Here is a 14,041-nt window from a genome sequence, read left to right as displayed (position 1 = left end):
CACACAAATCTCCTTTTTTCCACCCTACCCCCTCTAGGCTCTGAGAGCAGCTTTCCAGGCAATGCTCCTCTGCAGCTGCCTTTGAGGTCCTGCTTTCCCCACGTTTTCCCCCTGTAACACTCACAGTCCCCATTGCAAACACAAGAAAAATACAACTGGAGGTTTGGGCCACCAGAATAAATGGCCAGACATCTAAATCAATGGCTAAACAAGCACATTTGTGAATTTATGGGCACTCCCTGCTTTTAGCTGCTTCTGTGCTGTTATTTGGCTCAGCAGCTCCGAACAAAGCCCTTGTAACACTCCCATTTCCTCAGCATCAATAACCCATCCCAGCAGGGCTGGCTGTGCCGTGCCATGGGGTGTCACAGGGCTGCAAGCCAGCACCAGGTAAGGGACCAGAAGGGGCTGTGGCTGCTGGGATGGGATCCAGAGTGGCAGAGCAGAAACTCTGCTCCCAGGGAAGCCCCCTGGCTTCACCCTTCCAGAGGCTCAGATGTGTAAAGGCTTTTTTTGGTTTTTTTTTTAAACTCCTTTTTTTTGACACCAGCACCAGAATAGCTACATCTGCCTGGCTGTCACTAATTCAGGATATATTTAAGATGAAATTCATTAAACACCTCTCTGTGAAAAGGATGGGGAGCCTCTACAGCCATGACTCATGGAAGTGGCTCATCCTGGCAGGATGGGTGTTCAGGGAGATCTGCTCTCTCAGGGAGCTGCAGGGTTTCTTTTCAGTGCAGCATAAAGAGGTGAGGGAGGTGGAGCTGACACAAAAAGGTTCAGCTTCCTTTTGCCAGCAAGCAGAGCCTGGATTTTGCAGGGAGTTCAAAGGGATGGCACACACCCATTCACTTCCAGAGGAACTTGGCAGTTCCAGTGCCTTTGGAACCTGCCTGCCTTAATGCCAGGCAGATGTTGGCAGTGCCTGCAGCTCTCCCACCCAGTTACAGAGCCCACCCCTCAGAGCAGGCAGCAACACTTCTTTCACACACGTAGGAGGCTCAAGAAGAGAATTTAGGAAGCCACTCCACCTTTGCAGCACTCAGCTGCTGGGTTCACTTTAAAGCCTGAGCACAAAAGTAGGAGAAGCAGGTATCAAAGACAGCTGAAAAACGAAAAGGTCCTCAGTCAGCACTAAACCAGCAGCTGAATGTGCAGCACACCCTTAGGAACACATCAAATAGCAAAAAAAAGAGGTAAAGACATTGTCCTCTTAAGATTAAAGCAGCACACCTTGTAGTGTTTTTATTAAAATGCAGCACAGTTTCAGTATAAATGGCATTTATACATAAAAGAAGGTGATTTATTCACCCTCCTCCTCTCCAGAGACACGGGACAATGTGTTGGTTGGAGAACTTGGCCTGGTGCTTGCTTGCAGCCCTGGCTGATGGAACAGAAAGGTGTCTGTGTCCAGATGTTTATTTCCTGTGGTTCGATGGGAATGACACAGAGGGAACAAAAAAGGTTTGGTTAAACTGAGGGTTTGTGGGAGAGTAAATGCAGTCAGGGATGGAGGAGGAAGGACAGCAGAACTCTGTCAAAACCATCACACCTCAGTCTTTACTGAAAATTGTTCTGGATCAATGAAATATTGGTAAATGAAATAATTCTTAGATTTGTCACTTAATACAGAAAAAATCCTTCTTTGATTTTATGCTTCACCACAAGTTTCAGCTTTTTTTTTGTAACTGCTTGTGGTGTCACAGCTCTGGGATTTGCTGTGAAATTCTGTGTCCACTTACAAGTGAGTCTGCAACATGTCACAGCTCTTCAGGGTGAGGTTTATGAGTCCATAACTAATATTTTCATTATTCATGCCTTTAATGCAACATAAGCTCTTGAGAAGTTCAGACCAGGATGACAGAAATGAAAAAAATGCACATAAATTGTTTGGGTAGGAAAAAAATAGAAACACAAACTTTGTACTTCCCCTAACCCAGAATAACATAATTGCTTTAAATATTTTTAGATTAAAAATTGTTTCTCTTGCAAGTACTTCAGAAGTATTATTCACGTGCATGGCCAGAGATGAAAGCTCAGCTTCATTAGGAAGATTTTAAGAACCCCCAAACACTAAAGAAAATACTTTTGGACAGGTCAAAGCACAGTTTTAAAGGAAAACCCAATCATGAAAACAGATTATTTAAAAAAAAAATTGATAAAGAGCATGGCAGTCCCCCCTCACATCTGTGGATGGGAACAGACACACAAAGGATGGATCCTGGAACCCCAAGAACAATGTTTGATTTAAAATAAAGAGAGCTTTGGGGGCTGCTTGGGAAGGGGCAGGGAGGGTTTTTAACTGAGATTGCAGCAGCTCTGCACATCCCAGCAGTTCCCAGCCCAGGGACTCACCCTGGCTAATTGCCCCTGATATTACTGATAGTGCTGGGAGGGTTTCCCTCCTGTTGGTGAATCTGGGTCACCTGGGAGAAATTTGCAGTAGAGAGGGCTAAAGGTTTTTGTTTATATTTTATTTGTTTATTCTATATATATCCACACACACACATATATATGTAATTGACTTTACAAGCTGCATGACAGGTTACTTAAGTTACCCGATACCATTTTGCTACTCCCATGGCATTTCAAAGGTAACCATCTCACAAAATCTGACTTCTTACAGGCTGGGGAGCTTTTAATCTCTATGAGATTCTGGTAAGCAGAAGGGTTAAATATTCATTGCCAGCAACACTTATGGAAATGCTGAGGAAGTCGGAGCCAGGACCAAAGGCAGATTTCAGAGGAATTCTCTAAAACACCAGCTACAAACGTTACAAAGTTCACCAGCACTTGCTGTCAAATCCAAGCTGCTTTTGGGCAAGGCAGAATCCTGCAAATAAACTATTTGCAGCTGTAAAAAGCAGTCCTGCTTGTTCCAGAGAGTATTCTTTCCAAAAACCAAAATGATTTACAAACAGTATCGTCAAAAGTGAATGAAAAGGAAATACAGTGCCTACGAGAATAATTTTTGCACAATTAGTCCCATTTGTGCAAATATTTACAGTCAAGCTTACTATTACACACTCAAAGGTGATGAATGTACTCACCATTTATTGTTTTGCACTGCCTTCAGGGTCTGAAACATTAATTGGCATGAGAAAAGTCCTGATGTTTATAAGCTTTTGGAAATGCTGATAACCTGATAAACAGAAATGTTAAGGCAACTTCAGGAGCTAATCAAAACCCTGGCAGGTTGGGGAAATGTCAATATTTACAGCAAGCAGCCTTTCATCAGTTAATCACTTTTAACCTTCATAAACTAAGATACTACAGAGGACTTCAGGTTAATGTATGAACCCTCTATTCAATTAAGGCATTATAAAGGCAGTTGCAAACAAATAAGGCTTCGTGAAATGAAGTACAACTGAATTTATCAGGGGAGAAACAGGCCAGGCAGGGAACAGAGAGCCTCAGCTGCAGTGCTGGAAAGGAAGAAGCACTCTGTGCAATTCTAAAGAAACAGACTCAGCATTAGGTCCAAATATTTTATTTCACACATAAAGCACAGTACCCATACCCACACTAATAAAGAACAGACTTGTGCCAACCCTGGTGCATGCTTTTGTTATTGCATTATAGTTCATGAGAATTATAGTGCATAATTAAATAGAAAAAACTTGAACCTGGAATTATAAAACCGTCACCACAAACCAGCAATTCCACTTGATATGTATTAAGTCATTACTTTTTTTTTTCATAAGGAAAGAAAAAGGGAATCAAGGAGGAGGAAAAGGGGGGGAATAGAAGGAAAGAGAGAAAGAGAGAAAAAATTCTTTTCCTTGTAAATCATTAAAAATGCATGAAGGTTTAAAGCACGCCAGAAACAGCCTGTGCATTCATTTAGAAGACTACGCACAAGAAAACTCACTGCATTAAAGAAAAAAAAAAAAAAAAAGAGATTTTTCTAAAACAAGGGAAACCAAACAAGCCATGTAGGAGACTGGTGGGGTGGAAATGCTCCAGGCAGGGAGGGGCTCCCTGTTCCATCCCCTTTCCTGACTGAGAGCATCGGGGGCCCTGAGCGCTGCCGCGTTTGTGATGCTCCAGCAGAGATTTCTGAGTTCTCTCTTCCAGAGGAGCTAATCACAATTACAAACATATGAATTATTATTCTTGCTGTTGAGTTCAGCTTCTGCCATGGAGAAACCTCCTGGCAGAATGGGTGATTGATTGAGCTGCAGATGGGAGCTCTGCTTGGCACGAGGGATGCGGTGAGACACGGGAGCAGCAATCCCAGGTTAAACCTCTCTTTGACTCTTCCCACCTCCCTGTCTTGGGTTCCAACACAGGATGTGATAAAAGGTATCTATTCTATCACCATCTGTTGAGGGTGGGGGCAGTGATCCTGATCTCTGTGTGAGACATTCTGCTAATGGGACATCCATTGAAACCAGGCAGGGCACTGTTCTTTATCTTTTCACAACCCATCCTTCCTCCAGCCAGTCATTTTCTGCTCATGGCCATTGAGTCCCACTGTGGGACTGATAAAATTACTGCATCCCATTGGAAGTTGCTCCAGCCAGAGGGAAGAGCCCAACATTTCTTATCAAGATAAAAACAGAGGGTTTGGGACACTAAGGGAGCCCCTTTCTCCACTGGACTCCAGAGGAAAACCGGATTTCTCCACATCCCCACTGGAGCTCCGGAGGGAAACTGCACCTTGTACAGGAGCACTGCTCCAACTGAGCCACATCTGTCACTGCAGGAGGATGCAGCCACCATGGGATGGGACTGCTGCCAACACCCTGCCTGACGGGTGTCAGGCTGTACTCTGACTGTGTCAGGGTTTGGAGCTTGTTTCTCTGTAGTACTGTATTTCTATTTTAATTTCCCTAGAAAAGAACTGTTATTCCTAATTCCCATATCTTTGCCTGAGAACCCCTTGATTTCAAAATTCTAATAATTTGGAGGGAGGGGGTTTACATCCTCCATCTGAAAGAGAGGCTCCTGCCTTTCTTAGCAGACACCTGTCCTCCAAACTAAGGTACTCATGAAGGCACTCCAGCTCAAGCCTTCCTGCCCTGTGAGAGGGAGCACTTGCTGGAAATGGTGTCCCACTATGAGAATCCTGGGGTTTATATAAGTAGCTTATTGTTATGAAACATCAGCCACCACACAGCATTAGGGGATGATTCTCACCCTGCACAAAGCCAAGCTCCTGTGGGACAGGGTGTCTGACCTTGATGTGTCACGCTGTAACTAGAGAGAGACGTCAGGAAAGAAGTGGCTTTTATTGTGTGGAGCTGGTTTGTTTGGTTTTTTTGAAGTTTTCTGCGTCATCCTCTTAAAATTTTTAGAGTGAATTTATTGCTCTTGAAATCCGTATCCCAGGGGCCTGGGTCTGCTCAGTGCAGAGGAGAGGAGATGGGAAGCAGGGCTGCAGCTTCCCCTTCCAGTCCTGACTTACAGCAAATGCTTGGAGATTGTTTTTTTTTAAAAAAAGTAACCAACTAGTGATCTCCATCTCTGTTGGCACAGTAACACCAGGATATCCCAGTCCTGCTGGTTTTCCTTCACACTGTGCACGCAGACAGCCTGAGAGCACCATCCATCAGCTGGGAGGCACCTGACAGCCAGTAAAGGGTGGTCAGCACTGGCACCCCAGCCCTACTCATCAATAAAGTCATCACTGGCACCCCAGCTCTACTCACCATCCAATATGTGCAGAGGGAAGGCTCTGTGCAGGATGCTCAGCTCGCTGTGTCCCCAGCTCCTGGCTCTTTGCAAGCCTCCAGTGATGCCTTAAGTTTTAGCTTTCATATTTTTCAGATTCTGTTCTGCATTAGTGTATAACTCTGAACTTCATTATCAAGTGTTACAAGTTCTCCTCCCAGCTCAGTCACACCAAACAATCCTTTTCCAGCCCCAGAACCAAGGGCACGCTGCAGCTCCAGCCCCAAAAAGTGCAAACAGCAGCAAATTGAGGAGAGAATCTGGGAGGGTGGGACTGCAGAACCTGGGGATGGAATGAACACTGGAATTAGGACAATGAACCCCAAGATGGAAATGGAACAAAACTGATAAAATGTGAAAACTCCTGACTTGGATCCATCTTGGTTAGAGCCATGACTGGGCTCTTGCGCTGCCCAAGGTGAATCCTTTGAAGGTTTTTATTAAATCCCTGCTTTATCCCTTTAATGCTGCCCAGCCCCTGTTCCAGGGAGCCTCTCCAGGCATCACCAGGAGCTGGAGGTGCTGCTCCATCCCAGTCCATGCTGGAGTCACCTGGTGTATGGCTCAGTTGTTCCCTTAGATTGGGGTAAAACATGAGGAGGAACGCACACCAGGCTCCATGGCTTCCCTGACATGGGTTAGCTGCAATCTGTGACAGGGAGGCACAATCCCCCCCTTGTACCTGCTGAGGGCTGCTGGGGCTGGGCTTGGGCACCCCTGGGTCTGGGGACCACCACAGCCTGGGATTTTCCTGGACTGAAATTTCCCAAGTCGGACAAAAGGGCAATCTCCTGCTTTTCTGGTCCGAGTGGGAGTTGCTGCTGTGCAGTTCTCTGCTCCTGACCAGGCATTGCATAATGCCAGTCCTGTTGCATCCCTCTAATGATGCCATTTTCTCCATAGGCAGGAGGCAGCCAGCTTTTGCCTAATCAGCAATTTTCAAGCTTTTGATTCCCACTCCTCCCCACCCCCTCTTTTTGTCAATATTCATTATAAATGCTTGAAGCCAGGGTTCCTTTTTAGCTGACTGTGCTTTCTCTGCCTCACCCTTTCAGGTGGATGGCTGACAAGTGACCACTTCATGCACAAGGAAACTTTAAATGAATCCCAAAAGAAAGTATTTGTGTAAGAATGAAAGGGCATCCCAGGCTTCTGCTGAGTAATGGATGTGATAATAATTGTAAGGGAAAAGATCCAAACAGTTGGGTGTTGGTTTTTCCTGTTTCTGCAGCCAGGCTCTTGATCAAAAGATGTAAAAAGCCTGACAGTTGCAGGAGCAAGAGCTGCACTTTGATTCTGGGGCACACAGGAAGGACAGCTGCCAACCTGGGAATCAAGAAACTGGCTATTGCTCCTTTGAACTATATCAAAAGCTCATCATATTTACTTCTTGTAGTTACCAAGTGAATTTATCACGTGGGTGAATGGAGGGCTGGTAGCCAAGGCTGGTAGCCAAGGAAGGGGGCATTCTGCTGGTGGGAGCCTCAGTAATGCACAGCACCAGCCCCAGCCTCTCCCTGCCACATGCTCTTGGACCCAAAGGAGCCCTGTTAGCCCAGCCTTGAGCCACTTTTCCCCAGGGACAGCCTCCTGCTGCTGACAGTCCATCAGCTGTGATGGATTGTGAGGAACAATAAAAGTGCAATCAAGCACCTTCCTCCTGTGCAGAGCCTGGGGATCAGGTTCCCCCTGTATCTCTTACCTTCCTCCTACCACTTTGAAGGGTTTGTTCTTGAATTGTATCTGGATATCTCAGAGTGGAATTTCATTCTTCTGAGGCTTTTAAAACTAGACCAGGTAAAGAATTAGCAAAGGACAGGGAGCACACGGAGCAGTCTGGAGCTCATAGAGCTCTCTGTCACTATTTTATTGGTGCTGCCTGGAAAAGATGATGCTCTCCAGAATTGGGAATTACCCTGGGAAGGAATGGGTGGTATCTGCTTCCTCTCTGCTCCTTGAAGAAGGAGAGCAGTGTTCCTTCCTAACACAATATAGATATAAATGTGCTAGGTGAGATCCAGCCAGCACCTTCTCACTGAGAGTGGCCAAAAAGGGATTTCTTGGGAAAGGGTAAAAACAATATAGGAAGGATATTGAATTTTTTTCCATTTACTCCATGTGAGCTGAAAGAAAAATATGTGAAAGGGCAGATCAAAGCAGAGGCCATTCCTCAGTTATAAAGCATATTTGTGCAGAACTGAATTCTGCTGATTTTCTTGCTAAAGGAAATAGCCTAGAAGCAGAATGGATGTATCCAGGAGTTAAATTATTATGTTTTGGTTTGTGATCCAATACAGCTGACCAAGATATCTCTCTGAGCAAGTTGCTCAGATTCTGAACATTCTCCAAACGAAGTCAAATCCTCCAATTTGCTGCTGCATCCTGTGCCTTACCATCCTTGTGCTTTTCAGGGCATACCAGAGGTGCCAGCACACACTCATGAAGCTCATGTAAAATATCTGGAGAGGAGACATTGCTGTGCACCACAGCAAAGATGCTTTTTCCAGGATGCATTTAAGGAATCAGCAGTGCCCTGCACTTGGTCCCTGCTTTCTGAATGAGATGTCCTGGCTGCTTAGCTGAGGAGACTGTCAACATGACTGATCACCCCTCACTGCCTCAGGAAAGGACTTTTGTTTATATTTCAGGCAGACAGTTTTACTGCATTATATATGATCCTTGCAATTGTTACCACTATCTGCTTCTGCCCTAAATATAGTGCCAATGTTCCTCGCCCTTACCCTGGTGTCACTTCCATCCTTCATGCTCCCACTCCAGGTCTCTTACACCAGTTCCAGGAGTGACAAATCGGTACAAATGCATCACTGCTCTGCAGGGCTGGCAGTGAGGCAGCAGAGTGTGCCTGGGACACAGCTCTCCATTCACAGCCGTGCCAGGGATGCTGTGCCTTGGAGCTGAACAGAAGCTCTGATCCCGTGCAGCTCCTCTGAAAGCCTCCCATAAATATACAGGGCTTATGCTGACAAGCTTGCATTAGATTTATACCCCCAGGACAGAGCAGTCACTTGTTCAGTCACAGAGAATGTCCCTGAGTCCCTTGCAGATTTAGTGTGGGTAACCTGGTAACAGGGCAGAGCGCTGATCTCGCTGCCTGCTCCTTCCTGGGGATTTTGGGGAGGAGGCAGAGGAAGGAGAGGGAAGGCATTACAGGACTGAGTTGAGAGAGAAGCCCTTGCTTACTTCCTTCCTTTGAGAACTCGCTCAGAAGCATCAAGGTTGGCCTTAGGAGTGATTTAGATCAGACAAGTTCTCTCTGTACTTCTCCCTTGATGATGCTCCTGTGAAAGCAGCTCGCTCTGCAGGCCAGGAAAACCTGCATCCACAACTCCAGCTCCAGCTTCAGCTTGTGCATCTGAAAAGGAAATGGGGTAAGTCCTCATCCCTGTGCAGTACTGAAGTCAGGAGGAACTTAGCAAGCAAACCTTGGTGCATCTCGGTGTGAGAGGCTGAGCAGAGCCTGTTCCCTCTCACTGCTGGCTCTGTGCCCCTGGAAGCGCCATGGACAGTAATGTGAATTTAAAAAAAATAAAAATATTCACATCCTATGTGGTTCTGACTCATAAGGCATCCCAAGAGGAAGAACCATGTGCCACCATGATAGAATTAGTTTTACATGCCAGCAATGTCTTGGAGGAAAGAAAAAAAGGAGCTGGTGCATTAGGGCAGCCTTGGTGCAGCAGAACAGGTCCCCATTTCCATCTCCTGCCCACAGTGGCACATTCTAAACTGCTTTTCCACAGACAGGTTTATATTAAGTCAGAGACTTCCCCAAGACATGAAAACAAGATCCAGTCTTTAAAGACTTGGCTGAACTGAGAATGAGCAAGCTCATATGATCATCCAGTTTTCTGTATGTGTAGGGATTTGTTCAGCAAATACTCCATAGTGAAATGCAGTAAATTCTGGGATGGAAGACAAAGAACTGTCAGCAGCAAAAAATAGCCACAGTTCACTGAAGTACAGTTTTATCTACCTGAAATTACAGGTTTCAGGGAAGGCCAGAGCTAGAACTTAGGCAGGACACAGAAGTTAATGCTGTTCCTTTACTAACTGAACATAGACAAGAATTTTACCAAGGATTTGCTGTATTTTTAATAAAAACACGTCCCTAAAAATTTTGGTTCAAGAGAAATTATTCACTAGGTGAGTTTTCCTTTGGATACCTCCTAACCAGGCACTGACCTGGGGAACTGGGATTGAGTGGAGGATCCACTGAGGTTACAGCCTGAGTAAACTGAGAGTAGACAAGCAAAACACTGACCATGATGAATTCAGTGGCAAGGCAGGAAAGTGCAAATGTCGGCAAGTCATTTCCTCTCTGTAATTAAGGTTCCCTGCAGAGCCACAGTAAATGCAGGATGATCCAATACCTTACAGATTTCAAATTTCCGATGGCATTAGTGCATCCAAGCTGCCCTCAGATCATTTGCAGAAACAGTCCAGGCCAGTGCAGACCTGGAAAGAAACTTCTTTCTTCAGGTGAGGGGGTAGCTGTTCCATATAGAACTCATTAGCCACTCAGCTGAATTGCCAATTATTAATTGTTTTGATCAGTGGCTCTTCAGTAACATCCATCTCCCAGGCTTGCTCAGGACCTTTCCTGATGGGCTCTCAGGCAGCAACCTCTGCTCTCCTGCCTCTCTTGGAGATGTTGATCTGACAGTATTCATTTTGCTGAACTTTTTGAGCTACCATGCTGGCTAGATTTTTTCTTTCCTTGTTAATCTAAAACCAAAATATAACACACACACCAAAAAAAAATTCCTCTTGACTGAGTGCTAAAAATGGCAGACAGAGTTTTATAACAAATGACCCATGATGGCACATCAGTGACTGTGCTCTGTGAAAGATAAGGAGAATCCTGGCTGCAGCTTAGAAATGCAGGCAGGCTGGTGAGGGAATGATTTTCAGCTTCTCCACAGCACCATGAAATACAAGGTCATACTTCCTTAAAGCCAGAGTAACAGGGAAGTATTTCTATGTTTGCCATTTCTCCAGGGTAGTTAGCTCCACTTTTCCTTCAGTGCCCACCCAGAATATACACAGAGAAGCAACAGCAAATAAAAAACGTGACTGTAAAATTGAGCAGCAGGATTTACCAGCTAATAATACTTTAAACTTTTGAAAATAACTTGATCAAGTCTCAATGAGACTCCTTTGAAATAGCAAACCATCTCTTGCATGAAAATGTATTCACCAGAGTGTAGTTAATAGCCAGCTACGAGAGACCATTTTTACCACTGAAATTGCAGCTAATTCATCATATCTCAAGGGCTGGTTTTGTTGGTTTTTTTTTTTTTTTCACTGCTAACTTTCATTCCATCAATACAATTCTTTGTACGAGACAGCCCTGATAATGCAGCATAGAGCCAAGGCTTGGAGAAATAAAGAGAGAACGTGCACTGTGAGCCCAGAGCAAGACTGAGAAGCTGAATAACACCCGAGGAACATCAACCCCCCTAAAGAAGTGGCTGCAGAGCTCCCCCTGCTTTGGCTGCAGCTCATTAGCTTCCAAACCTCCACAAACCTCTCCCGAAATTCAGGTGAACTCTGGTGTCAAGATCACAGCTATAATTGCAGCTTTTCCCTGAACAGGGGCTGCTCAGACTTACCTGGCAGCAAACAGAAATTAGACAGAGCAGCAAGTCCCACGGACTCCTCAGTCAGCTCACACTGAGGCAAGATCTACAATCCAGAAATAACAGGGCAAACCTGCAGTGGGCTTTATTTGTCACTGTCTCCTTTTTATAAACATTTTCTGCAAAGAAAGTTAAGGGCATGGTACATGAAACAGCAGCATAAACAATAATATTACTTCTGAACAATAGTATTACTTCTGCTAAAATCAAATCATGGTCATAAACACTGGAAAAATATGAGGAAACAACTTTTTAAAAGCACCTAAAGGCCAGGAGAAGGAAAAAAAATGCTGTATTCAGTGGCATTGACTTATCTAGTTTTCACATCACATGATTAATATATTAAAATTATTTTTTCTGATTTAAATTTTAAAACTGTCACCTTCACCACTGACAAGTGGTCTGCACCCTTGTACTGACTGTCTTCAGCACACACAGCTTTTCTTACAAATCTTTGCCCCACTCATCAAAACTTTCTGGCTTGACTCCCCTTTTTGTTTAAACTAATCATACCCACTCCCATATTAACTGGGGAATAAAAAATAGGAAAAAACAGTTTAAAAAGTGAGCCAAACTGTGATAGCACACACTCCAGTTCAGCAAAGCAACTCCAGGCCTGGGTGCTCTGTGCCTGTTTGGTGGGTCCTCAGCACCTGCTGAATGAGATTAGAAATTCAGGGGAGGGGATGCATATTGAAATGCTAAAATCTTCAGCAATTCTGGCACTGGGAAAAAAATCCATGGGGTAGAACCAATAAAAAATAAACTAGGGCAGGAGAATTATTAATGTCTCTCTGAAGCACAGTGAGGGCTCCCTGCCTGGCACTGCAGCCTCCAGAGGATGCATCCCCACTGCTCCACTCATATTTATGTGTGTGTGTTTTATCACATGCTAACATGGGACTTTCTCTGATTTGTATACAGGATTAAAAAAAACGAAGTTTCCATCAAACTTAGGGAAAACCTTAATGGTGATTTAAGGCAGTGAAATCTGGCTTGCCACCAGACTGTGACAGCACTGTATTTTTTTCTGCCAGGGTTAGGTGCTCTCTGGTGCAGCAGCATTCTTTATCTTTTTTTTTTTTTTTTTTAACAAAGAATGTATTAATCATTTATGAAGCTGTGGAGTCTTTTCTGGGCTCTGAGCACTGTTAAAGGCACGGGGTGGGCAGTGTGTGGCAGGAGAGGGCAGGGAGGGAGAGCCTGGACGTGGCTGGAGCTCTGGGTCTGTCTGAGGGCGACGTCACGGCCACGTCTGGCAGCTTTGGAAACACACGTCAGCAGGATGGCCTCCAGTTTCTGCTCACGAATAAATTTCACTTTGCAAAAGCGACACAAAAAAAAAAAAAAAAAATCCAGCAACACCCCTGTCTACACAGGGTAAAGCTACTCAGCTTTCAGCCCATGTGCTTAATAATATCACCTAAGGCCATGCCATGAACACACTGTCTAGGGAGGCTTTTTGCTCATTTTTCTTCCCCTCTCTGCCACATTTCATCATGCTTAATAATGAAATTCAATAATTGTTAGCATGGAGATGAACCACTTTGTCTGGGAATAGCCCTGACAAAACAGCAAGCAACGCGGTGAGGTGCTGCTGCACAAAACCCAAAAGGAATTCCCAGCCCCCTGTGCCCTGCTTTGAGCAATTGATATCCCCAGTGCTTTGCATTTTACCTCGCTCTCAGAAACGTCCCTGTTTGGGAAAAAGGGAAAAAGGAAAAAAAGGGAAAAAGGGAAAAAGAGAAAAAAGGAAAAAGGGAAGAAGAGCCGGCGAGGCAGCGGCTCAGCCTCGGAGCGTGCGGCTGACATATATAATCTAGATTGGCTCTCCCAGGCAGACCTTTGATTGAGGAGGAAGAAGAGCAGCTGGTCAAAGTAATCTGCTCAGAGCAATTTGCATAATTTTCTCCCCCGTTTCCTCCGGCATTGTGAGCGTGTCTGGAGAGGAACACAAGCGGCAGATGCTGCGTCGCTCTGTCACAGGGTACAGCAAAGTGGAGAACGTGGGTCAGAATTCATCTGCTAAATATCCCCAACAGGTTAAACAGTTCTGGAGAGCTTCAGTCACAGATCTCCCTTTCAAAAGCTTTTTTTTTTTTTTTTTTCTTCTTCTTTTTCCCTTCACTGAGTACAAATGATTCCATTTCTCCAGCAGTTGCATGTTTCCTTTCACACTTGTGTGCTATTCAGAAAGATGCTCTTTGTGTTTCTTTATGGAGCTGGCTTCCAGGACCAAATATTTCTTTCCCCTGCTTGGATGAAGAACCCATTACAAATGGGTTATTTGAGAACAGAAAGCCAGGCTTCTGGATTAAAAATGAATGTGCATTTAATATTAAACACAACGTTTTTAATTGTGGCAAGGAAGGTTAAAAACTATCCTCTGGAGTTCCAATTTTTATTTGGTCTGGTTTGGAAGCTGCAAATCTTGCAGCTGACTAACCCACTTCCAAAATGGGTGCCTAAAATTTGGCATCAGGGTTGTGGTCCTGCTGGATTGATATTTATCCTGACTTCTAAACACTTTGGGGGACAAGGAGAGTAATTTTTTCAAGTCTTCAAAAAGCTGTTTTTCCCAAAAATTTCTTCCCAAGTTACTGGAAGCAAATAATACTGGTTCCATTTAAAGTATTTTCAGGAGCCCAGGGCAGTGGATACTACAAGTGTCCAGCAGCCACATTTCCTAACCCAGGGGACAC

Source organism: Catharus ustulatus, chromosome 15, assembly GCF_009819885.2.
Source record: "Catharus ustulatus isolate bCatUst1 chromosome 15, bCatUst1.pri.v2, whole genome shotgun sequence".
Lineage (NCBI taxonomy): Eukaryota > Metazoa > Chordata > Aves > Passeriformes > Turdidae > Catharus > Catharus ustulatus.
The sequence above is the reverse complement of the archived record's forward strand: the minus strand, read 5'-3'. Positions refer to the sequence as shown.